Source organism: Symphalangus syndactylus, chromosome 1 (genome assembly GCF_028878055.3).
Source record: "Symphalangus syndactylus isolate Jambi chromosome 1, NHGRI_mSymSyn1-v2.1_pri, whole genome shotgun sequence".
In the NCBI taxonomy this organism is placed as follows: domain Eukaryota; kingdom Metazoa; phylum Chordata; class Mammalia; order Primates; family Hylobatidae; genus Symphalangus; species Symphalangus syndactylus.
The window spans coordinates 60,037,986-60,063,910 of record NC_072423.2 but is presented as its reverse complement, the minus strand read 5'-3'; the positions used below and the strand labels follow the sequence as shown (position 1 = coordinate 60,063,910).

The 25,925-nt window shown below is 42.2% G+C and overlaps 1 protein-coding gene across 2 annotated transcripts in view; it reads right to left on the bottom strand.

The window, feature by feature from the left end:
* KCTD1 (potassium channel tetramerization domain containing 1) overlaps positions 1-25,925 on the bottom strand; it is a 207,547-nt gene that overhangs the window by 108,389 nt on the left and 73,233 nt on the right. The window contains exon 1 of one of the 2 annotated variants that reach the window (XM_055235510.2): positions 19,427-19,447. The exons of the other annotated variant lie outside the window; for it this stretch is intronic. The gene's annotated coding sequence lies outside the window, so the exon portion shown is untranslated. Of the gene's footprint in view, positions 1-19,426; positions 19,448-25,925 lie in introns of those variants that run through there. 2 annotated transcript variants of the gene reach the window in all.

The following is a 25,925-nucleotide window of genomic DNA, read 5'->3' as shown; positions in this document are numbered from 1 at the left end:
TCAGACTCCACTTCCACTGAAGCACCAAGCCCTGCCAATTGTATCTCAAGATTTGTTTGTTTCTTTCTGAGATAGGGCTACCCAGGCTGGCCTCCAGTCATGCCATCTCAGCTCATTGCAGCCTTGACCTCTCAGGCTCAAGTGACTTTCCCACCTCAGTCTCCCAAGCAGCTGGAACTACAGGCACACATCACCATGCTCGGCTAATTTTTATTTTTTGTGAGTGAAGACTGGTGGAGTGGGGGGTGGGGGTGGGGTGGTCTCCCTATGTTGCCTGGGCTGGTCTTGAACTCCTGGGCTTAAGTGATACTCTCACCTCAGCCTCCCAAGGTGTTGGGATTACAGGCATGCGCCACTGCACCTGGCCTCAAGATTTGTTTTTAAATCCATCTATTATGTCTTCATCCAAAGGTTGATAATAGTCTTTTCCTTTGTATTAATCTGCTTGGGGTACCATTAACAAAATACTATAGACTGGGTGGCTTAAACAACGGAAATTAATTTTCTCACAGTTCTGCAGGCTGGAAGTCCAAGATTAAGGTGTCATCAGGGTTGGTTTCTGGTGAGGCCTCTTTTCCTGGTTGTAGATGACCTCTTCTCTGTGTGAGAGCCTGGAGAGAGAGGGATCTCTGGCATCTCTCTCTTCTTATGAACACATCAGTTCTACCAGATTAGGGCCCACTCTTAGGCCCTTGTTTAACCTTAATTACCTCTTTAACAAACCTATCTCCAAATAGAGTCACACTGCAGGGTTAGAGCTTCAGCATATGAATTTGGGAGGAACACAGTTCAGTCCACAACACCATCCAAATCTGCTCCTCCTGCTTTATTTCCCATCTCTGCAATGCACCCGAGCTAGGAACTCTGTAGTCCCCTTCCCTGCTTCCTCTCCTTTATGTCAAATCCATTCCGTTCAGCCCATGCTCTCCAGTTCCAATGGCATCACACTAATTCAGGCCACTTCTGCTGTTCAGTGATGCAGCAAAGTAGAAGGTGAAACTGGAAGCAGCACCACCCACAGGAGAGTGGGCAGCCTGCAAACGTGTCCAGGCTGAGTTTCGTCTCTGATCCCTGGTCCTTTGTATTCTTTAACTTAGACTATTGGTGTAATTTTGTCTTCCCTGAAAACCAACAAACCAAACTATAACGTACTCCCTGCCTACTCCTTTACAGGGGTCCACCATTCTCCAAAACCAGCCTCACCCTTCAGCTACCAGAAAGTAATTGCTCTTCCTTGAAAACACTTGTCTCTCATCCTGCCTTGACTCTCATGCCGTTGGCCATACTCTTCATCTCCTGGCTCAGCAACTCAACTCCCAGAGATCTCTTTGGAATGATTTCACATGTTACCTCCTCTTGGAAACATTCCCTGACTTCAGCAGGCCTGGGTTTCCCTCTCTGTGTAGCAAGAGAGTGTAGTATAGTGGTAAGTGTATGGGCCCTGGCACCAAACAACTTGGATTCAAATTCTGGCACTGCCACTTATGTGTTGTGTGATCTTGGGCAAAATCCTTCACCTTTCTGTTTGTAGAATAGGGGATTGTTATGAGGACTAAATGAGTTAATATGGATAAAGAGCTTAGAAGAGTGCCTGGCACACTGTTAAGTGCTTATTCATGTTAGCAATGATCATGATCTTGCCTTGGTAGTGCCAACCACTGAATTGTAAGTCTTCCAGTCTTAGCTCAAGTCCTCTGAGGCACCTTCTCTCACTCTGTATGGCAGATCTCTCCTTTGGTTCCCCAGCAGTTTGGACAGGTATTGTAATTGCTATTTTTCTTCTTAACCAGACTCCTTAGGCTTCATTCAAAGAGAGGGGCTTTTTTTTTTTTTTTTTTTTTTTTTTGTATTCACATTGCCTAACATAGTTACTGGCACGTAGAAGGTATTTGACAGATGTTTCTCGCATGTATTGTAATTGTGAATTTACATGCCTGTATCACCCATTTGGCTGTAAGCTCCTTGTATCCATTCATTTTTTGCACAAGGAGAAGGACTGGGGTGCTAACTCAGACTGAGCATGGACTTGGAGCCAGTTAGCCTCACTGAGATCAGGCAGTTCTACTTTCTGACTGTGTAAGCTTGAGCAAGTCACTTTTCCAGTCAAATTCTGATTAACTCAATATACACCCCAGGCCTGGGCTCTAGCTATACCTCAGTGTGCCTTATACCTGGACCATCAATTCCCATCCACGTCATGAGCCTTTCTCCAAACAGCTCCCCTCTGCCTAGGATGCCTTTCCCTCTTACACACTTGACACATTCCTAGTTATCACACATGTCTTTGAGGCTTTTAGAAAGCCATCTCTGATCTTTGTCCTATGGTAATACTTCTATATTATTTTATTATAATAACATCTTCCCAGCAAGGCTGCTGTGTGTGTGTGTGTGTGTGTGTGTATAATAACAGTTTCATGCCAGGCACAGTGACTCATGCCTGTAATCCCAGCACTTTGGGAGACTGAGGCGAGTGGATCACCTGAGGTCAGGAGTTCAAGACCAGCCTGATTGACATGGTGAAACCCTGTCTTCACTAAAAATACAAAATTATTCCGGCATGGTGATGCATGCCTGTAATTCCAGCTATTCGGGAGGCCGAGGCAGGAGAATCGCTTGAACGCGGGAGGCAGAGGTTTTAGTGAGCTGAGACCGTGCCATTGCACTTCCAGCCTGGGCAACAAGAGCCAAACTCTGTCTCAAGAAAAAAAAAAAGTTTCAAAGGGTCATAAACACAGCCTGCAATATGTATTCAAAATCAGGCAAAAGGAAACACCACAAAGCATCAAAAGGAAAGAGATACTTGTGACTAAATCCTAGGCTAAAATGATAATGTTAGTCAAGTCTTCTAAAAAGTTAGACCAACTTTTCTTTAAACAGTACCTATTACGGATAAGATGAGAGAAAAGGAGGTGAAGAATTCATTAATATTGGGAAGATCCTTTGAAGGTGAAGACTGCAGGGTGAGAGTGCTAAGGTGTCAGATTACTGCGTAATTAGGGACCAGTTCTGTTCCAGATCATCTCTATCTCTGGCAGAGTCTCCCTTTATTTTTGCAAACAATTGAATTCTTTCATTCATAGCTTTTCCCTTTATATGAATGTGGTTCTGAGGGGATTCATCAAAGAGCCTGGAGATCATCAGCTGAATCAAGTTGTCTTTACATACCATGTTATGGAAATGAAATCTTTATTTCCCTTTCTGTTTTTAAAACAGGATTTAAATTCTGTCTTTGAAAATGAAAGCCTTCCCAGAGTATACTCTGGAACTTACATCTCTGAGAGATATAAACCCATCAAGAATGCCCAATGGTACATTGAAAAGTTTTTCCTTTTCACCTGCGAGAAAGAAACTTGTATTTCTTTTTTAAATGACTTTCATTTTGTGGGCATTCATTTGATTCTTCTGGGTCCCAACTTACTTTTCTGGATGAATTAGACTGTCTTTAATTTGCTGCTTGATGCTTGTGTGGGAGTGAGCCATGCTTTGTTTCCAGAACTTCTTCCCTGTGGGATGTTGAGGTGTTAGTGCCAATTTTTTTTTTCAAAGAAGGATGGAAGAGTCAAGTTTAGTACTAAGGATTAGCTCAGCAGTGGTTGCTAAACTCTTTGAAATCATTAGATGAAAAGCAAAAATAGAGCTGTACTAAGTATACATATCATTGTTATTTTTGTTATTATTGTGGGAATTTTCCATTCAGAGAGTATATTATTACCGGATAATTTTCTCTCCAGATTTATGATGTTAAGTTTTGTTTAGGAAAAATGTGTTTCTTTGACAAGTACTTTTTACTTTTTTTTCCCCCCCGCAAGATAACTTTCTTGTCTTGGTAGAAGCTGAACCCTATGGGATTCATTGTATCCAGGCACTATGTTCAGTGCCTAACACAGACCCCAGCACACAGTAGGGACCAATTTGTTGAACTGAGTTGAATCTAATGGCTTGCCATTTTGAAGTGGTATCAAATAGCTGTAATCAAATATTGTTTCCTCTTCAATTAATTCAATGCAAGATTATGGCATTTTAAACCATTTTCTTCTTGAAATTCCAATTCTCCAGGTTTCATGGTCTGTCCAAGGATCCTAGCACTGTATCTGTGACCTGGGTAGGGAGTAGGAAGCCAGATTCCATAAGGACAGTTTCTGCCCAGCCTTCTGCCCTGTGTTTTCTCTGGCTGCACTTCCCATCCCACCAGGCCCACACCTGCACTGCAGAGGCACGGGACCAGTTCCACCGAACACCTTCTGGCTGTCCTGAAATAAACCGACAGAACTTGCCACTCCCGGTACACCACCAGGCTCCGAGTTGGTTAACAATTCGCTGAGAAGACAGCTCTAGAATTGCTTCTGCCTACGAAGGGTGAGGATGGGTATATATAAGAGATTTCCAACTTGACAAATCCATTTGGGAAGGCTGAATTTGCAGTTTGAGGAGGGAGTTTGTTCAAGGAGCATCTGCATGAACATTCTGCTGGAGCAGCCTGTGGGCCGAAATCCACAAGGCTGGCACTTTGAGGTTCAACTTGATTCTACAGGCTCTGTGGTCTCATCCCAAAGTCACAGCCCACACAACTGGCATTTCCCCTGGTGGCTTGGATTAGACAACAGTCCCCAAGCTCTACTTTGGAGGCAAGATCTAAAAAAAAAAAAAAAAAGTTGGGGGTGGGGGCAAACAGGGAAGGGATTATGATCTATGTATCTGTTCATTTCCAGTCAGGGATTTGTGCCCCAATGTCCCTGGGTGGTGGAGGCATCAGCCTTGAGGGTAGTGCCACAAAAGGCTGTTTCCTGAGACAAACGAGCAGGGGAGGGCTGGTTTTCTTGGCTGCAAGTGGCTCTCTGGGAGCTAGGGAAGAAAGAAAAGGGAATAACTCTGAGAGGCTCCTGCAAACCCTGCCTTTGCCAGTAGAGTTCAGATACTGCCCAGTCTTCCCTCGACACTAGTTGCCTACTCTTCCACCAATTACATTTTAAAGAGCTATAGCCAAACACCACCAAGGCTCTATCTTTTAGGATTTCTGCTAATCCTTACCTTCAGATAAGAAATCCCCAGGCATTTCTCAGTGTTTCAAGAAATGTGTTACTAATTCAAAGGTGCTGAAATCGGAAGGTTATTTACATACAAACTGTGTAACAACCACTCTGGAATCTATTTGCAATTCCAACATGCTTTCTTGAGAGTAAGTTAATTGTGTCTCCATCTTAGGGATGGTGTGGGGATGAGAGGGAAATGCTGTTGTTCTAGAGGCAGAGATCTGATGTTTGTTTGTTTGTTTGTTTGTTTGAGATGCCGTCTTACTCTGTTGCCCAGGCTAGAGTGCAGTGGCATGATCTCGGCTCACTGCAACCTCCGCCTCCTGGATTCAAGCAATTCTCCTGCCTCAGCCACCTGAGTAGTTGGGATTACAGACATGCACCACCACACTCGGCTAATTTTTGTATTTTTAGTAGAGATGAGGGTTTCACCATGTTGGCCAGGCTGGTCTCTAACTCCTAACTTCATGATCCGCCTGCCTCAGCCTCCCAAAGTGCTGGGATCACAGGTGTGAGCCACCGCGCCCGGCCAAGTGCTTCTTTGAAACCATCTACTGTTACAGCAAATAGAAACTTTGAAGATTGAGATTTCTTTTAATCTGTATAAAAAAGCAGCTGTCCTTCTCCACCTGCCCCCTCTCTTACTGCATCAGAAGGAGGAAAACAACAATGAAATTATATTTTTCAGAAAAATATTGTTTTGAAAGCAAAATCAAGATGATCAAGGCCTCATTTTTTTGTAAACATTTGTAGGATTTTAAGTTAGCACAACATTTTAGATCTTTTTCTTCTCTGGCCATTGGAAAATTCGTTTCCTACCCATTTCCTTCTACTTAATGAAGCATGATTAATAGATTCCACAAGGTGATGTTAAATGAAACCCCACACACAGCAAAAGTAATGTAAGTGGAATTACCAAGAGGGAAAGAGTGGAGTAGTTAACAAATATAAGTGGATCAGCTCATACAATTATTGTATTTTTTATTTTTTATTTTTTTCCAAGACAGGGTCTCACTCTGTCACCCAGGCTGGAGTGAAGTGGCACTCCTAGCTCACTGCAGCCTCGGCCTCCCTGGGCTCAGGTGATCTCCCCATCTCAGCCTCTTGAGTACCTGGGACTACAGGCACGCACCACCACACCCAGCTAATATTTGTATTTTTAGTACAGACAGGGTTTCGCCATGTTGCCCAGGCTGGTCTCAAACTCCTGGGCTCAAGCAATCCACCCACTTCGGCCTCCCAAGGTGCTGGGATTATGGGTGTAAGCCACCACACCCAGCCTCAGCTCATACTTTTTTAATGATTTCTTTTCCTACAACATAAAAAAAAAAAAAAATGAGGCAGGTTGTATAGAGAGTCATTTATATAATCATTGCATCTAAAACCGTTACACTGTAGAATAGTACAAATAAAAAAATAAAGTAATTAACATGATCCATGGAGAGCTTAATCAAAGCCAACACTCTGTTTGCTTCCTGTTAATTTGTAACTAATTTGCTGCTACTGGTATACTTTTGATACCCAGCTTTGTAGATTGCAAGCAAAACACTGGAAGCTCAACAAATTGCTCTGATATCTTTTGTGCTAAATTGACCCTTGTTGATACTGTTGAAAATACAAAGCTGGATTCCAAATATATTTTCTTTGGGAAAATAAAGAATATTTTCTTATTTTTTTTTGGTTTGGGCATAACAATTTGATTTAAAAGGGACAGGAATTACTGTTTAATATTTTCAAAAGGCAATTAGTCTATTAACTGATCCCACCTCTATTGCATAAATAGCATTTTAACAAAAGGACTGAGCTAAAGCTCTTGAAATAATATGTTAATCATATGACCTTTGTATGGTGTGTTAGAGGTTACAAAGCACTTTTACGTGTATTATCTCATCTAAACTTCACAACAAAAAAATGAGGAAGTAGTATTATTATTCTACACTTGACAGATAAGAAAACAGGCCGAGAGCATTTAAACAACTTGCCCCCAAATAATCCAGGTATTAAGATGCAGGGCCAGGAATTGAACCCTGTGCTTATATCCCAAATCCTGCATTCCTTCACTACACTACAGCTGCCACCGAAAAATTGCAGAAGTACTACATGGGGCTTTGAGAAATAATCTTAGTGGTTTGGGCAGAGCTTCTCTCAGTAACTGATAAAACCCACTCAGATCCCTTCCTTCCTGACAACTCACAGCTCAAATGTCATGGAAAAGAAACACTTCCTACCTCTCTCGCCTTTCTCCCGCCCCCGACAACACTCTTCTATTCAGGCTGTCAGATTCTTCTTGCAAAGCATTTGGGACACAAATCAGGGAGGTGGGGGGTGGGGGGTGCGGGGTGCACATTGCCTTGATTCTCATGACAATGACAACTAAACTGTTACATTAATTGTTGAGGGGGAAGAAGGGGTACAGATTATTCACAAAGAACAGATAATTCCCAGCTCACCTCGGGTTATGAAATACCTGCTCTAACTTGATCTTAACCCTCTCCTAGCTCGGATCTGAAATCATCTATTGGAATTTAGTTTTAGACAGAAAGACACACAGCTTATAAAGCTATTCACTCCCAAATAATTAGGAATAATATATTGTCTGAGAAACTGAATTAATTAGATATTAGCAGTAAATTAACTAAAAGGTCACATAGGCTGGGTGCAGTGGCTCACGCCTGTAATCCAAGCACTTTGGGAGGCCAAAGTGGGTGGATCACCTGAGGTCAGGAGTTCGAAACCAGCCTGACCAACATGGTGAAATCCTGTCTCTACTAAAAAGACAAAATTAGCTAGGCATGGTGGCACATGCCTGTAATCCCAGCTATTAGGGAGGCTGAGGCAAGAGAATCTCTTGAACCCAGGAAGGGGAGGTTGCAGTGAGATGAAATCGCGCCACTGCACTGCAGCCTGGGTGACAGAGCGAGACTCCATCTCAAAAAAAAAAAAAAAAAAAAAAATATATATATATATATATATGATTTCAGCAATTCAAACCTTAAGGACAGGGGAAATCATGTTTCAGTTGACAGAAACAAGGAAATTTGGAAAAAGGCTTCTCATTGGGAGATTGTGTAACTCTATTTTGTCCGAGGATGTTGCAGCCATACTCTGAGTGTAACTCCATTCTATCTACGGATGTTCCAGTTTTACTATAATCGTAACTCTCAATTACTTTCTTTCTTTTTTGGAGACAAGGTCTTGCGCTGTTGCCAGGCTGGAATTCAGTGGTGTGATCATAGCTCACTGCAGCCTCGACCTCCCGGGCTCAAGCAATATTCCTGCCTCAGCCTCCCAATTAGCTGGGGCTACAGGCATGTGCCACCACGTCTGGTTAATTTATTTTTTATTTTTGTAGAGATGAGGTTTCACTGTGTTTCCCAGGCTGGTCTAGAACTCTCAGGCTCAAGATATCCTCCCACCTCAGCCTCCCAAAGTGCTGGGATTACAGGCATGAGCCACCACACCAGGCCTCTATTACTTTCTGAGGACGCACAGGTATACAGATGTTTCTCAGTTTACCATGGGGTTACCTCCTGATAAACCCATTGTAAGTTGATGAATTGTGTTGAACCATCATAAGTCGGGGATGTCTATACTCTGACTGTAATTCCATTATTCTCTAAGAATGCCTCAGTCATGTATAGCTCTATTACTCTGTGAGGTTGTCTAAATCATATGCTGAGTATAACTCAATTAATCTCTGAGTTTGTTTCAGGCACTTCCATGGTTCTAAGAATATTTTTGGCCAGATGACATTTCCAAATACTCCATTTGTATTTTTATTGCTAATTATAAAATATTTTTACTGGTAAATAGCCATTATATCTAAAATTCCTCAGCTTTTTCTTGTACAGAATGTAAAGGCTTAATAGTAGATTTCTAAGTAACCATTGAATATGAAAAAAAGTCTTTCTCTCACTAATTAGAGGGTGGAGACCGAGTATCCATTCATTTCTGCATTAACAGAATGTCCCTTGCACATAGCAGGCCAGTAAATACAAGTTATTGAATGAATGAATGGGTAAGTAAGTAAATGAACGACTGAGTTCCAATTCTCCAAGCTTTGGAAAAACTGCCATAGCCTTAACAAACAGAGAAGAAATAATCAAGAACACTTCATATTGCAAATTTAAAAAATACCCATATCTGGTTATACAGTTGTCCCTCAGTATCTGAGGGGCACTAGTTTCAAGATACCCAACAGGATATCAAAATCTGAGGATGCTCAAGTTACTGATATAAAATGGTATTGTGTTTGCATATCACCTACACACATCCTCCTGTGTACTTTAAATCATCTCTAAAATTAATTATAATACCTAATACAATATAAATGCTATGAAAATAGTTGTTGCACTGTATTGTTTTTATTTGTGTTATTTTAATTGTTGTATTATTTTTTATTTATTTATTTTTCAGAATATTTTCAATGTGAGGTTGGTTGAATCTAAGAATGCGGAACTTACAGATACATAGAGCCAACTGTATATAGATATTCTTGGATCATAAACATGGTATGGTGACTGTGCATAGTAACTGGTGTTCATAGTGTAACCCATTTCAAATAGCCATTATTAAAAAAAGGTCACGGGGTAGCAAATGCAAGCTTTGCTAAAAGGTGTCTACATGTATAATGTTCCATGTTGCCTCTTTAGACAATGGTATGAAGTGTTTGGTGTAGAAGTCAAGAAGAACAAATTAACCCATTGAGTGAATTTATTCTGCTTGAATGTGAGATAGTACATGATACTTAATTCTGTATTCATTAAAAAAAATTAAACTTCATGCTAATGGTAAGGTTTTTTGTTTTGTTTGTTGTTTTTTGTTTTTTTTGTTTTTTTTTTTTTTGAGATGTAGTCTCGCTCTGTTGCCCAGGCTGGAGTGCAGTGGTGCAATCTCGGTTCACTGCAACCTCTGCCTCCCAGGTTCGAGTGATTCTCCTGCCTCAGCCTCCCAAGTACCTGGGACTACAGGCGTGCACCACCACACCCAGCTAATTTTTGTATTTTTAGTAGAGACAGGGTTTCACCATATTGGTCAGGCTGGTCTTGAACTCCTGACCTCATGATCCGCCTGCCTCGGCCTCCCAAAGTGCTGGGATTCAGGCGTGAGCCACTGCTGGTTTTAAAAATTCTTGGCTGGCACCATTATGAATGACAAATGAGATTTCTTTCTGTGCAAGAAAATTAGGTAATTCAAGGAAAGTGAAAAGTCACAGGCATGGTACATGAGTCCGATTATACCAGGTTCTTTTTATTGGTTTTGGGTGGTATTTTATTAGGGCCAGAGTTATCAGCAGAGCTAAGGGATGTGAATATCAGAATGACTACAATATAATGATCCTATTTAAATGAATCAGTGTGTGGGGTTATGGCAATGGGATGAAGCACTCTGTTGCTTTTGATGTGGGAACTGCAAAGTAGACTATAGGGTTACACCAATGAGCCACTTGTGCTGCCAAACATTCCAACAATTATTTATTCAGGAACTGCCCCCCATGGTGGTAAACCCTGAGATACTAAATAAATTAGACCATGAGCTAGGTGAGGAGCTCCCATGTTTGTAGACGAGAGGACATAAAATCTCAAGATAGTTGCAGGTCAGACTAGCGTAGGAGTTGAAAAAATGCTGGAAAAACTCAAGCAAACAAAGGTCCTCCTCAAAATGGCTCAGGTTTGAAGGAAATGATTTTATATTAAGTATACAACTAAGTTAATAGTTGAGTTTCTAAGATACAGACCATGTATTTATAGTCTGATTTATAGTGTAACCCTACAGACTCGATAACCCCCCCTTTTTTTTTTTTGAGACAGAGTCTCGCTTTGTCACCTAAGCTGGAGTGCAGTGGCAATAACCCCTTTTTATAACAAATATTTCGTAACACGTTACCATCCTGAAATGTAATTCATAGATAATATACCTAGTTCCACCTATAACCTCAAAAATCACTATATAGTGAGGTACCTGGAGAAGTCAAATTCATAGAAACAAAATTAGAATGGTGGATGCCAGAGGCTGGGGGGAGGGGAGAATGAGGAGTTATTATTTAATGGATACAGGGTTTCTGTTGTGCAAGATGGAAATTCTGTGGATGGATGATGGTGATGATTGTACAACAATGTGAATGTACTTGATGCCACTGAACTATACGCTTAAAAATTGTTAAGATGGTAAATATTACATGTATTTTACCACAATTAAAAAAATCATGATGCTGCCCTACTTATAAAAGAGACAAAAAGGGCAAGTTGTTTATTTTGAATTAATACGAACAATAAAATGTTTATGTTTGGACACAACTATGCCAGAAGACGTGATAAGGTGGTGAGAAGCTGGTTATCTCTGGAATCACCATGAATGTGTGTGCGTGCTACAAATGCAGTCGGCTATAAGTGCCTTTCCAGAGCAATGCTGCTGTGCACGGGATTTGCCAAATGGTGGCCAACTCTCAGAAAGTTCTGCCCAAAGCAAGGCACAATTTTGTCTACATGTATATGGTAATTGCATTTTTGGAAAATTCAGTGTCTTTAAAATCTTGCAAAATATACATCGTGTTTTTCAATTCAATATGTAAAACAAATTGAATTCATAGATAATTCTAAGCAGATTTTTCACCTACAGACTGGGTTGGATGTGAAAGTCGTGAGAAGTTTTTGTGTTTCAAGACTGGTCCTTGCATTTGCTGGACATCTTCTATCCCTGGTCCCTGCCCACCAAATACCAGTATTGCCCCAAAGTCATTGTGACAACCAAAAGACCCCCGAAGTTTCCACCAAACCCCTTCTTGAGAGCCACTGACACGTGTTGGCCATACTTTGTGCCCCAGGTCCAGGGACCCTCTCACTAGTGCTGGTCAGATCCCTCTTTCCACTATGATTTTCTCTGTCTTGGAGCTCATAGTTTGATTGTCTCTTATTGATTATAATTAATAAAAAATAAAATGGCTTTTTAACAGTGCTGCCTAATTAGCTGAAAACCAAATAATAGAGGATCTTAAATAAACACATTCTCCTCTTTTATAAACACACAGCTTCTTTTATAAAAGCTGACAAATAAATGAGCTGATGTCAGATATTTGTTCTAAATATTAGCCCTCCGTGAACGTTGCCATGAGACTCGTGATGCCCTTAGGTAGCACAGTATCCTCCAGCCATTTGAGAAGGATTAACTTAAACTAAAAACGGTTCCCAGTTAACAGACTTCTACCATGGTCTTTTCAAACACACAAAAAGTAATTCTCAAGAGCACAAGGGCTTTGAGGGCGGGCCTTTGAGTGCCTCCCAGGTAGCTTTGAGCATGGAAGGCACTCAATACATATCTGTTGAACTGAATTTGTCTATGGAAGATATTTATAATAACTACAAATATTAATTAATCAAAACACACTAGCTTCAATCCCTCCAGATAGACAGCATTTTAATGTACTATATTTCACTTTCAAGTATGTCATCATCTCACAATTGATAAAGAGAAATGTGAGTTGTGGCGAAGATCACAACTTTTGCACAGGTTCTTCTTCCAGTGATTTTATGATAGATAAAATGAAGAACCTGGAATCTGCAGAGTAATTATGTTAGATAGCTTTACATCATCATTTATTCATTCCCAGGATAAAACTGTTTCTCCTGGGCCCTACAAGAAACAAGTTTGGCTAGGACAAGCAACCCTCAATTATAGTGATATATTTGCTGTGGAAAAAAAAAAATAAACGTGTAATTAAATTTTGCAGGTGCAACAATCCTGCTACCACGAACCATGGAGGAAATCTGTGAAATTATCCTGAGCAATTTTCTCCAGTGTAACTTGGAAATTAGCCCACCTGGAGACATAAACCCACAATTTCCTCTGCCATTGTCTTATCACATCCATCTTGTCTTAAATGCTGAGACTCCTGTTGCAGAAAGAAACAGGTTTGAACACCCGAATCTCAGCAATGGAGTAGAATATTTCAGAAGTTTGAATTCCAGACCCATTGACTTTCACGGTGGCTTTAAAAGACCATAAAAACCAACCGAAAGTACTGCAGGGCATAAACTAACCTGCCAGCAAAGCATCGCCAAGTCGTGGCAACTCGGATACGCGTGCAGACTTGAAAATGCAGAGCGCCGCGCCAAAGCCTGCGTTCCTGGGAAACCACATGCAGCGTCTCCCACGAACGTGGTGTGCGTGCGGGCAGGGTTCAGGAAACAAAGCTAGTTCACGCCAGAGACTGCGACCCCCTGGACAGGGCCGTTTCTAACTTTCCTCTCTCTGTCTCTCCAGGGCTGGAGGGAGGGGCATTATCCAGACACCAGAACAAAGACAGCCAGATCAGAAATGGAGGGGTCTGTTTCTGCAACTCACGGTCTTAGTGACCTGGGGAAATGGCTTAGTTTCTAGCTTGCCAGCTAGAAAGGGAAAGCCTTTATTTGCTCAAGTGCTTTGGTATCTTCAAAGGAAGGCTCTGAACTATTATTCAAATATTTGTACATCATTTAGGTTGTGCTCTTCATACTTCATTATGCTCTCCCAAACTTCTCAGGGAATTTGGATCACTCAGAAACTTTAGCATGCTATCGTCCCTTCCTCATCTTGCCCTCCCTAAAGCCTCATTGAAAGCACTGATCTTTTGATTATTGGAGCTTCTGAAACAGAGCCAAGGATGAGGCTTTAAGTGTCGGCCACGACGATATTCGGTGTTACTTTGCTATTAGCATGGCTTGCTTGCTTTTTTACTTCATATAAATGCTTACACATTCCAGACACATGGACGTGTAAGTAAATACATATATTCACAGAAGGATACACCTCATACATGCCTTGGCACTCCTGTGTCTATACTCCTTGTGGATAGCATCGCCTCCAGGAAGCTTTGCTAACACTGCTCCATCCGCTTCAGTAGGAGTAGATGTCCCTTTATAGCTCTCCCCAGGTTCTTATGCATACATCTGTCACAGCACTTTTCACCGTGTCGCGTAATTGTGTGTTATTGTTTGTTGTACCATTTGACTACGAATTCTTTGAAGACAAAAATTGTATTGTTTATCGCTGTTTCTCCTGTGATTAGTACAATGCATAGCACATGGTAGGAATTCAGTATATATTTGTTAAATGGATGAATGGATCCATTATCCATATTCTACTCCCTTGCTGAGATTTGGGTGCTCAAACCTGTTTCCATTCATCCATTTAACACACATATACTGAATTCCTATCAAATAAAATGTATAAAAATACATTTTAATGTATTTTTGCCAGTCTCTTGGCTTCCCTTAATTTATTAATCTTTGCAAGTTGCTTTTAAACTTTCAAGAGTTATACATGCTCCTAGTAGCCATTTCAAACGATTCAGAAGTACATACAGAGGGGAAAAAATGAATATGTTTTCATCGCTCCTCATCAATCCCACCCCCTTCCCCCAGAGGAAAGCACTGTTAAAGCCTTTCTTCACATTTATAAACACATATTTAAATATACCAACAAAAATTTTTTTTAAAACAAGGTTATATTTTAGGATTTGTTCTGTCTTGACATTTCTACTTAATATATAACACATCTTATTATTTTGTATATATAGGCTCAGAATATTTATTAATCAGGTATTCATCTATGTATTTATTAAAATGTTCAATGCACTTGTTTTAAAAAAAATTGAACAGTGCAGAAGGTATAAAATGAAGAGTGAAACTGCCTTTGTCCATTACCACTGTTTATTCCATATTGCAGAGGTAAACACTTTGTAACCATGCCTAGTTTTAGTACTTTCGGTGGTTATCCCTGCAACTATGAATCGTTTCTTGATTTCTCAATATTAGATAGTATCTATCAACTCCTTGATAAGTTGAAGAATTTAATGGTTTATGTTTAGTTATTTTAGTGGTTACATTAATAACCTTATATAAAATACTAAAATTCCATCTTGCCCCATCAACCTTACCCAGAAAATACTGGTACCCTGCTGTGTGCTTTGTGGATGTTAGAACACCTACACTCTCCCTCCATTTCTTCAAACTTCTCTCAGCTTTACCATCCATCACTGTCAAGGTTTATGATATTTACATCTAGGCTTTAGTAGTTTCCATTTATTCTGTCCAATGTCTCTGCTTTTGGCTTCTAGAAATTTTTTGAAATTTCTTATCTGCTAATGACACCTCGCTTGTTAATGTTGTTATCAATCACTTCTTTTCAGGGTATCTTTGTTATCATTTTGATGGGGCTTAGGGAGGTAGTAGAGCAAAATGCAGGTGCTTATTGTGACATCCTGAACAGGGCTTTCCTTTTCTTTTCAATGTGATTATTTCTTTCAGATAAATTCATGAGCATTTCTTTTTTTTTTTTTAGACTTTTAAGACAAGTTTTTGCTCTGTCATCCAGGCTGAAATGCAGTGGCTCAATCATAGCTCACTGTAACCTTGAACTCCTGAGCTCAAGGATCCTCCCTCCTCAGCTTACTGAATAGCTAGGACTATGGGAGTCCAACACCATGCCTGGCTAATTATTTTTTAGATTTTTTTTTTTTTTTGGTAGAGATGAGGTTTTGCTATGTCGTCCAAACTGGTCTTGAACACCAGACCTCAAGTGATCCTCCTGCCTGAGCCTCCCAAAGTGCTGGAATTACAAGCGTGAACCAGCATGCGTGGCTGAGCATTTCTTAATTCTGATCACCCATAAATACAATGGTGTCTGTGATCTGAATTGTGTAGGAAAGAATTTAGGATTTAGAAAGAAGTCAATGAAGATGATTATTTCTGGGCCATCACTGTAACTCACTGTAGTATTTTTCTATTTGCCCCATCTCCACCTTGCTTTTCTTTTCTTTTTTCTTTTCTTTCTTTTTTTTTTTTTTTTGACTCTGTGCTGTGACAGAGTCTTGCTCTGTTGCCCAGGATGGAGTGCAGTGGTCTGATCTCGGCTCACTGCAACCTCAGCTTCCTGGGTTCAAGCGATCCTCCTGCCTCAGCCTCTTGAGTAGCTGGGACCACAGGCATGCACCACCACACCCGGCTAATTCCACGTTTTATCTTAGTAAGCAGTAATATCAATGTCCTTCTATAAATATTTTTGCTTTTCTATAAATCACTTTTACAAATGTTGGTAGTATATTCTTGTTTATAAAAGAACTGAACTGCCTTTAATGAAAATATATTTACACTAAAATTAAAACTCTATCAAGGATTTGAAATTGCCTGTATCACAAACTATTGTTAGTATTTGCTCCTATTTATATTCCCAAGTGGAGAGTAAGCTGCTTGAAGAATTATAAAGAACTTCCAGGGTTGCATCTTAATCATTTTTTAAATAAAATTGTACCTAGCAAAGTACATGCCATGTATTTGGTGTTCCATTAGTTTTGCTGAACTCAGCTGAACCAACCTTGGCCATACCTGTGGATTCTCCATTGCAGACTCTGGGCTCTAACCCATGGGAATAGTATGGTTTTACACATTTCTTCCCTAGGTGACTGTGTGAAGGAGCCCTTGACATGCCTGAGAAACTCCCTTTTAATCATAATTACATATGACTTCTCTTCCTTTCCTGTATGCCAATATTAAATGCACCAGGGAAACTGATTTCAATTACAGTGGATGCCTTACCCCTTCCAGTTGATCAAATTACACATCCACACTTCTGTGGAGGTTATCCAGTGTAATTCTTAGTACTGGGGAGCATGAACAGGGTACCAATTACTTAAGAAGTGCTCATTAGGAATTAGAAAGCAAACATAATTACCACATGCCAATTGCATAGGAAATAGGAAGGCTTCTCAACAAAGCCAGGCTTATTTTATGTATCCCATATAGTTCCTACAGGACGTGTTTTTACCTGTTTTGTTTTTTTTTTTCAGTCCGCCAAATACTGGATGCATATACAAGATAAAGACTTAACAAGTAGGAAATGTACAGACTGCAAACTCCTTATTTGTCTCACTCCACTATACCTCCAGCACCTAGCTGGGCACACAGTCAGTGCTCTAAACATATTTATTGGATCTTTTTAATACCTCCAGTAGAAAATAATTTTATACAGTGTGAGCTTTTTCTCACCCTCACACACACACACAAAGCATCCAAAGTTTTGAATGTCCGGTTAGTGTCCAATTAGTGTTGGACACACTTGGCAATCAAAACATATTTGGTGATTGGTTAATTGCTTTATTTTATGCATGATCTTAGGAACTAATTAAATTAAATAACAATTTCACAAGTGACCACAGAGAAAACAAAAGTCATAGATTTTTTCAATAATTGTCATCTGGTGAGTTCCACCTGATTTAGATAAAGTTAGGGTTTTCTGTACTGCTTCCCCTAAGAGGCTTAATTTCCTTCTTATAATTTAGCTCTGTCCTCTTAAAATATAAGGGTAACATAGAAATAGTTTGTGGAAAAAGTCAGATTTTCCATAAATTACATGCAAAACCCAGAAGTTATTTCCCATCATCAAATTTTCATATTTTTATTTCTTGTTAGCATGCAGAAATATTTAATAATGATGAAATAGTCCATAAATGGCCAAGCCACAGCTGGGAACAATAAGTGGCACTTAAAAAGCTTGTTTTTGACTCCAGCTGGCAGGGGAAAACTGAAGCCATTTCTTCAGCTGGGCACCCTCTCTTGGTGCTTACGCCTCCCACACATTGGAAGGAGCCCTGTTTATCCTGAGTCACAAAGGAAGTATAGGATGATGAAACTGAGAGCTACCCCCATTTTTGCCTCATCTCTATCTACTTAGCTGTGTGGAGAAGTTGGCCAATGGTAACCTAGTCCTTGGGGATTCTCTCAGAAGCAGGTAAGTTCCATTTTTAGTAAGGCTTTCCATGTTTCTGAGAGTTCAGGTTCCACCTGCCCAAAGCCAAGTGGGTGACTTAGAGAGGTGATTCATTGAGTCAACAAACATCTATTGAGCACCCACCCTGTGCCAAGCCCCATTCCAGGCTCTTGGTCTAGGCAGTGAATAAGGCAAAGTTCCTGCTTGCTTCTGGCGGGGGAGACAAACAAGAATCATGCGAAAGCATAATATGATGTCAGGTGTCCTGAGTGCAGTGACAACAAGGACAGTAGGGTCAGGGGATCCTGAGTAATAGGTGGAAGGTGCTGTGCAGTGGGCGCGGTTTGCATCTAGTAAGGGAACTTAGGATACCCAGGGTGATATAGGAGCTCAGTGTGGTTCCCTGGTGAACCTAGCACCTTTATCATTCAGTCAGATCTAAATTTTGATAAGGACAGGCACACACCAGTTCACCAACGTAGCTAGGCAAGCAGCAGCTGAGAGCACACTCTCAGCCTGCCTTGGTGTGGAGCCCAAGGATGTGATTTATTATTACTATTGTTATCACCTCTGTCGGCCTTGGCAATGAAGTTCCCATTGTTTCTAAATATGATTCTAAAAGAAGCCACAGAAACTCACATACCAGAGGACACTGGGGAGGGAATGTGGCAAAATGGCTTAGAGCTGGGGTCAGCGTACCATGGCCTGCAGCTAATCCAGCCCACTATCTATTTTTGTAGTGCCCATGGGCTAAGGATGTATTGTATTTTACATTTTTTAATGGGTGGCCAAAAATGCATGAATAAACAGATAAATCAATAGAATACTTTGTGACAAGAAAATTTTATAAAATTCAAATTTTAGTGTTCATACATAAAGTTCTACTGGAACACAGCCATGCTCATTTTGAACATGTTGTCTTGGCTGCGTTTGTGCTGAAATAGCAGAGTTAATAGTGGTGATGAGATTGTATGGCCTACACAGCCTTAACTATTTATGATTTCGTCCCATAAGACAAAGTCTGTTGGCCCTGGCTAATAGTATGGCTTGTATTCAGCAAGGAACTGGTTATAACATTTTGGTATGTGTTGGAAAAAGAATGCTATACAAATATGAAAAAGAATTATATTTCCATATGGGTGATGTCTATGATATGTTAAGTAAAACAAAAACAATTTGAGTGTAATACATCTGACTTCTCTAAATATTCCACTAGGATATCAGTTCCATAAGTGCAGCCCTGTGTCTGTTTTGTACGTGTTTTTGTTTTTAGAGATGGGGTCTCACTCTGTTTCCCAGGCTATAGTGCAGTGGTATGATCACGGCTCACTATAGCCTCAACCTTCCAGGCTCAAGCAATCCTCCCACCTCAGCCTCCATAGTATTACTGGGAAGCTGGGACTATAGGCACACACCATCATGCCTGGCTAATTTTTAAATCTTTTAGATAGATGAGATGGCACTATGTTGCCCAGGCTGATCTCAAACTGCTGGACTCGAGATCCTCCCGCCTCAGCCTCCCAAAGTGCTAGGATTACAGGCATGAACCACCATGCCTGGCCTTTGTTCACTGTTATATCCCCAGTACCTAGAACCTTGTGTCCCCTGGTATACTCTCAATAAATATTTGTTGAGCTGGGCACAGTGGTACATACCTGTAGTCCCAGCTACTGGGGAAGCTGAGGCAGGAGGATTTCTTGGGTGCAGGAGTTCAAGGCCAGCAAGGCCTCATCTCTAGATAAATAAATACATACATATTTGTTGAATGAATGAATGAATATAACAACACCTAGAGAGCTATATAAAATATAGCTATATAACATATATATGAAATTTGGTTTCATAAAAATTTAAAAGATAAAAATATATATTTTTTACATGGCCAAAACCATCATAAGTAAACTTAGCTATGATAAACTTCAAGAAATCACCAAGGGCCTATTACTTAATGAACTCCTACAAATCAATAAGATCAACAACCCAATAGGAAAGTACGCAAATAGGGCTGGGCATGCTGCCTCATGCCTGTAATCCCAGCACTTTGGAAGGCTGAGGTGGGTAGGTCGCGTGAGCTCAAGAATTTGAGACCAGCCTGGGTAACATGATGAAACCCTGTCTCTACCAAAAAAAAAAAAAACAAACAAAAAAAAATTAGCAGGGCATGTTGGTGCGTGCCTGTGGTCTCAGCTTCTCTGAGGCTGAGGTGGGAGGATCACTTGAGCCTGGGAGGTGGAGGTTACAGGTGAGCCAAGACCGTGCCACTGCACTCCAACCTGAGTGACAGAGTGAGACCCCGTCTAAAAAAAAAAAAAAAAAAAAAAAGTCAGCAAATAATAACAGGCAATTTATAGAAAGTAACTGCAAATGGCTCCTTAAACCTATTTAAACGTGACCAAGTTCACTCATAAGAGAAAAGCAAATTAAACTAAATGAGTTACTGTTTTTCCACCTCTCAGCTAACGAGAACACATTGTACTAGTGGAATTGTAAATTGGCAGAACTTTATAGGGAGTACGGTTTGACAATATGTAACCAAAATGTAAAGTGCATGTACCCTTTGATCTAATGATTCTAATTTCAGAAAGTTATCCTACAGAAATATTCACGTTCGAAATGACACAATTGCATGGTTATTTATTGAGAGATTGCTTACAATCCCAAAATATGGAAAATAAATATCCATCAATAGGTGAAATAAATTAATGTGCAGCCTGCAAGATACCATGCACCTCTAGAAAAGAAAGAGGCAGCTTTTCATATATAGATGTGGAAGGATCTCCAACATATGTTAAGTATGAAAAAGTAGAATGAGCATGTATAGAATAATACCATTTGTTTTTTTTTTAAAAAAGGATTTATATGGAGTTCTTTCCATAGACTATCTTCAGAAAAAATACAGAAGTAACTGGTAGTAGTGGTTGCCTTTGAGAAGGGTAACTTTTACAAATAAAACTAATACTGAAATATGAACATATGAATCCAATTTAGAGAAAAAATGAGTATACATAGAAAAATCTGAAAGAATATAAACAAAAAACATTACAGGGAATTTTCACTTTTAAGTTACATATTTCTGTAATGTTTAATAGTAGATAGATGGTAATTTTTAAAAAATATGATGGAGATAAAAGAGAGCAAAAGTAGGCCAGGTGCAGTGGCTCACATCTGTAATTCCAGCACTTTGGGAGGCCAAAGCAGGTGGATCACCTGAGGTGAGGAGTTCAAGACCAGCCTGGACAACATGGTGAAACCCTGTCTCTACTAAAAATACAAAAATTAGCTGGATGTGGTGGCGGGCACCTGTAATCTCAGCTACTCAGGAGGCTGAGGCAGGAGAGTCACTTGAACCCAGGAAGCGAAGTTTGCAGTGAGCTGAGATCGCGCAATTGCACTCCAATCTGGGTGACAGAGCAAGACGTCGTCTCAAACAAAAAAAAAAAAGAAAAAGAAAGAGCAAAAGTGAGCATGAGCTTTCATTCAGAGATGTGGGTAATAGGACTTATTATGACAGCTATTAAAACTACCAAATCATCTAACAAATGTAATCTGGCTTCATATGTGACATTATTCTATGCAAGTGGTACTCTCTGATGTACTCTGTTTCACCTTACAGGAATTCAAAAGCACTTGGCCATACATAAGTTCCATTAAAGTGGATAAAAGTTTATTTCATCTGATGCTGCTATCATCTAAATCTTTAGCACAACAAAAATACAATGAGGTCACTAATGAGTTATTTCAGCTATCGTTTTGATTACATATATTAACAGGGGTTTTAGGAAATTTAAAAATATCCTTTCTGCTTAAGAAAAGTTGTCCGACTTCCTTCCTTCCTTCCTTCCCTCCCTCCCTCCCTCCCTCCTTCCTTCCTTTCTTTCTTTCTTTCTCTCTCTCTCTCTTTCTTCTTTTCCCTCTCGGGCCCAGGCTGCAATCTACTCGGCTTGCTGCTGCCCGCGCCGCGGACTCCCTGGGTCTGCCGGCGCGCGCCACCGCTGCCTGCCTTTTCTCCCTTCGCTGCAGGCACGCGTTCGCCATCTTGGCCACGCTGGTCGCCAGCTCCTCACGCCGAGTGCTCTGCCCGCCTCAGCCTCCCGAGCTACTGGAACTACAGACGGAGTCTCGCTCACCCAGTGCTCGGTGTTGCCCAGGCTGGAGTGCGGTGGCGTGGTCTGGCCTCGCGGCAGCCTCCACCCCCCAGCCGCCTGCCTTGGCCTACCAGGGTGCTGGGATTGCAGCCCCTGCCCGGCCGCCGCCCCATCTGGGAGGTGGGGAGAGCCTCTGCCCGGCCGCCCCGTCTGGGAAGTGAGGAGCGCCTCTGCCCGGCCACCCACCGTCTGGGAAGTGAGGAGCGCCTCTGCCCGGCCGCCCCGTCTGGGAAGTGAGGAGCGCCTCTGCCCGGCCACCCATCGTCTGGGAAGTGAGGAGCGCCTCTGCCCGGCCGCCCCGTCTGGGAGGTGAGGAGCGCCTCTGCCCGGCCTCCCATCGTCTGGGAGGTGAGGAGCGCCTCTGCCCGGCCGCCCCATCCGGGAGGAAGTGAGGAGCGCCTCTGCCCGGCCGCCCCGTCCGGGAAGAAGTGAGGAGCGCCTCTGCCCGGCCACCCACCGTCTGGGAAGTGAGGAGCGCCTCTGCCCGGCCACCCACCGTCTGGGAAGTGAGGAGCGCCTCTGCCCGGCCACCCACCGTCTGGGAAGTGAGGAGCGCCTCTGCCCGGCCACCCACCGTCTGGGAAGTGAGGAGCGCCTCTGCCCGGCCACCCACCGTCTGGGAGGTGAGGAGCGCCTCTGCCCGGCCGCCCCGTCCGGGAAGAAGTGAGGAGCGCCTCTGCCCAGCCGCCCCGTCCGGGAAGAAGTGAGGAGCGCCTCTGCCCGGCCGCCCCGTCCGGGAAGAAGTGAGGAGCGCCTCTGCCCGGCCGCCCCGTCCGGGAAGAAGTGAGGAGCGCCTCTGCCCGGCCGCCCCGTCTGGGAAGTGAGGAGCGTCTCTGCCCGGCCACCCACCGTCTGGGAAGTGAGGAGCGCCTCTGCCCGGCCACCCACCGTCTGGGAAGTGAGGAGCGCCTCTGCCCGGCCACCCACCATCTGGGAGGTGAGGAGCGCCTCTGCCCGGCCGCCCCGTCCGGGAAGAAGTGAGGAGCGCCTCTGCCCGGCCGCCCCGTCCGGGAAGAAGTGAGGAGCGCCTCTGCCCGGGCGCCCCGTCCGGGAAGAAGTGAGGAGCGCCTCTGCCCGGCCGCCCCGTCCGGGAAGAAGTGAGGAGCGCCTCTGCCCGGCCACCCATCGTCTGGGAGGTGAGGAGCGCCTCTGCCCGGCCACCCATCGCCTGGGAGGTGAGGAGCGCCTCTGCCCGGCCACCCATCGTCTGGGAAGTGAGGAGCGCCTCTGCCCGGCCACCTATCGTCTGGGAAGAAGTGAGGAGCGTCTCTGCCTGGCCACTCCGTCTGGGAAGTGAGGAGCTCCTCTGCCCGGCCGCCCTGTGTCTGTGTACAAGTGAGGAGCTCCTCTGCCTGGCCGCTCCGTCTGGGAGGTCTACCACGGAGGCCAGAAGCAATGTGGGGGCTGGACGTGGTGGCTCACGCCTGTGGTCCCGGCACTCTGGGGGGCGAGGCGGGTTGATCACTTCGGGCTAGGAGTTCGAGACCAGTCTGGCCAACTTGGCGAAACATGAAGAAAACAACAGACAAACCAACCAACCAACCAACTCAGTGACAACAAAACAGGTCTACCCTGGAGTCATACTCTAATTTTTTCTATTTTCTTCCCTTTCTGATCCTTTATCCCACTTTCCTTTTCTTCCTCCTCCTTCTCCCTCTTCTTTGTCAAATAGAGGATTGAGTTATTATCACTGATCCATATAAAGTCCCTCTCTCATTTATTTTAACTCCCACCCCCCATTTCTATTCCCCGACTTCCCATGTGCAACCTTCCTAATATGTTTGATACGCATCTTTTTGTTTGTATGTATTTTTAGAAAACGTTTATTGTTTTTGTATGCAAAAATTAATAAAAAAAAAAAAAAAGAAAAGTTGTCCGACTTCTTTCTCCATCTATCAAAATACAAAAGTGGCCCCTAAGGACGCTGGAGGAAGACTGACACTCTCAGTAATGGTAGCTGTTTTCTTAAGCACAGGACAGCTACCCAGCTTCCCTGTAAATGAATGCCAGGCATTTCTTGATTTTGAATTGGGTCTGTTGTTTTGCATCCTCAAGTTAACATCAGTCCACAGATCAAGAAATAAATCCTATATAGTGGCCTGTCTTTGTATTTTCCAGAATCCAGCTGGGTTTGGTGCCAGCCCAGAAGATTTTGTGTATTTGAAGTTATTTCTTATAGGAAAGACCAGGGTTCTGAGGCAATATTGGGATTGGAGTGAGGGCTTTGAGGGCTCATCAAGTATGCTGGCAATACCCGGAACAGATATTTCTTGGTGTGGATCCACTTGTGTTATCCAATAGAGTAGCCACTGGCCATGCAATGTGGCAAGACAAATTGAGATGTGCTGCAAGTATAAAATACAGACTGGATTTTGAAGATTGGGGGAATAAAAGGTAAAATATCTCACTAACAATGTTTTATATTGACTACATGTTGAAAATAATTTTGTGATATATTGGGTTAAACAAAATATATTAATAAAATTAATTTCATCTGTTTCTTTTAACCTTTTTTATGTGATCACTAGAAAATTTAAAACTACATATGTAATTTGCATTACATTTTTGTTAGTGCTAAGTTAGGGGGTTTCCTATTCATTAGCTCTTTCAGTCATTCATTCAACAACTATTTATGAGGAGATTACTATGTGTCAGGCATTGAGCTGAGTCCAGGAGGTATCATGACAAATGAGACACAGTCCCTGCCTTTAAGGGGCTTTCATTTTAGTGCAAGACAAGATGAGAAGTGCTGAGACAGGTATTCACGGGGTGTTTTGTGAGTACCTAGGAGGGGGCTCCTGGCCGTACTGGCTGTGTAGGGCATGATGATGGAGGCTGAGGCAAGAAAGGGTTCCTAGAGTAGGTGAAGTATAAACTGAGTGCTGAAAATTGGCAGGAGTTAACCGGATCAGGAGAAAAAGGGATACGAGAGGAAGGTGTTGCAGGCATGGACAACGGCATGTATAAGACTGGGGGGCAGAGAGACAGCAGCTCCCTGTAGGAGGAGCACGTAGTCCTGCTGGAGTGTGGGAGTGAACTGAGGGACTGTGGGGGTGGCAGGCAGGTCTAGATTGCAAGGAGCCCTCCTTCTACGTGTTTCCTGCTTCTGACTTTGGGTGATGCCTCATGAGCATTCCAGGCCTGATGCTGCCGCCCGATACCAGGCTGGAGGTTGCTTTTGGGAGCCAAAGAGAAAAGTGAACTTAACTGGACCCCTAACTGCCCCACCTGTGTAGCCAGGACCTCCATCTGTTGGGAAGGTACATTCCTTGTACATTTTGGCCACCGGCATACTTTTGGCAACTAATGCCTTTTAACAAACACATTTTCAATTATGGTAAGATCATTATCTGTCCATATTGGTAATATACTTAAGGCCTAAAGTTACCATCCAAATGGAATTCTCTACCTGTACAAAGAATTCAGTGTTTGACTAAAGCATTGCAATACATTCTAGAGTCAGAAGTTTTTGTTCAACTATTTAATGAGTGACTTTAAACAAGTTAATTAACATGCAGGGGCCTCTGTTCATTTTTTAATGAGAGGTTTCAACTCAGTGATCTCTAGTTTTCTTTTAGTTTTAACTTTCACAGAGTCTGGTAAATGGTGTGCACACTAATAAAGAATTATCTAACTAGGAAAAGACCAGGTACGATACCAAGAAGGCCAAAACGGGATTCATTCCGCTTAATGGTCCAAGTCAGAGAACTAATTGTATATTTTGCAATTATTATTCAAAGTATCATATTTTATTGAATTACGCTGTGTGACACATCTAATTTAAAAAAAGACAAAATTGGCAAAATGAGAACAATAAGCACCCTTTGGACAGATTTTCCCTGGTAGTAATTTTTAAATCTCCCAAATATGATTAACTATAGTCGAACTTAAAAAGTACAGGTATGCTTGGGCAACATAGTGAGACCTTGTCTCTATTAAAACAAAACAAAACAAAGCAGATTAGCTGGGCATGGTGGTGCATTCCTATTGTCCTAGCTACTTGGCAGGC